The 540-nt window shown below is 33.5% G+C and overlaps 1 protein-coding gene across 1 annotated transcript in view; it reads left to right on the forward strand.

Moving 5' to 3' along the window:
• LOC104994362 (sodium- and chloride-dependent neutral and basic amino acid transporter B(0+)) overlaps positions 1-540 on the forward strand; it is a gene marked incomplete at its 3' end in the record, with an annotated part of 17,402 nt that overhangs the window by 7,534 nt on the left and 9,328 nt on the right. The gene's annotated exons all lie outside the window — the stretch shown is intronic.

Raw genomic sequence — 540 nt, forward strand, 5'->3', positions numbered from 1 at the left:
CTTATTATCTATAAGTTAGGGCATTGCTTTGAAGAAAAATATGCAAATTTTAGACTATAATGAGCAAGTTCTAATGATAAACAGTTGGGTGATGAATAATACTAGGGGCAGAATTGCTATTTAAGGCTGAAATTCTTCATTATTCATTTTGTTTATAGTTGTCGTTATATGACAAAATAGATGTTTGGGGTTATATTTGCTTTTATTAATTTTAAATGATCTCTAATCTCCTTACTGTATACCTGCCCTTTACCCTTATATAACTTCTTTGACTACTGCTGTAATGAAATCTTCCTCATCTCCATGTTACTGCTCTGTGTGACCCTTTTAAAATTTGGCCCCTGAAATGTTCTAAACATCAAGCTAAGAAGTAAAATCCTATATCTATATATGTCCCTAGTGGAAATCATGGAATTTTCCAGAAAGCCTTTGAAAAAGGTATAAATACTGGGACCATTTAGCTTTGATAATAACAACAAGTATGATGAATTAGAGCTTCCCTGGGTCAGGTGGCAAAGAATCTGCCTGCAATGCTGGAGA

This window comes from Bison bison, unplaced genomic scaffold (assembly GCF_000754665.1).
Source record: "Bison bison bison isolate TAMUID 2011002044 unplaced genomic scaffold, Bison_UMD1.0 scf7180017849837, whole genome shotgun sequence".
Classification (NCBI taxonomy): Eukaryota; Metazoa; Chordata; class Mammalia; order Artiodactyla; family Bovidae; genus Bison; species Bison bison.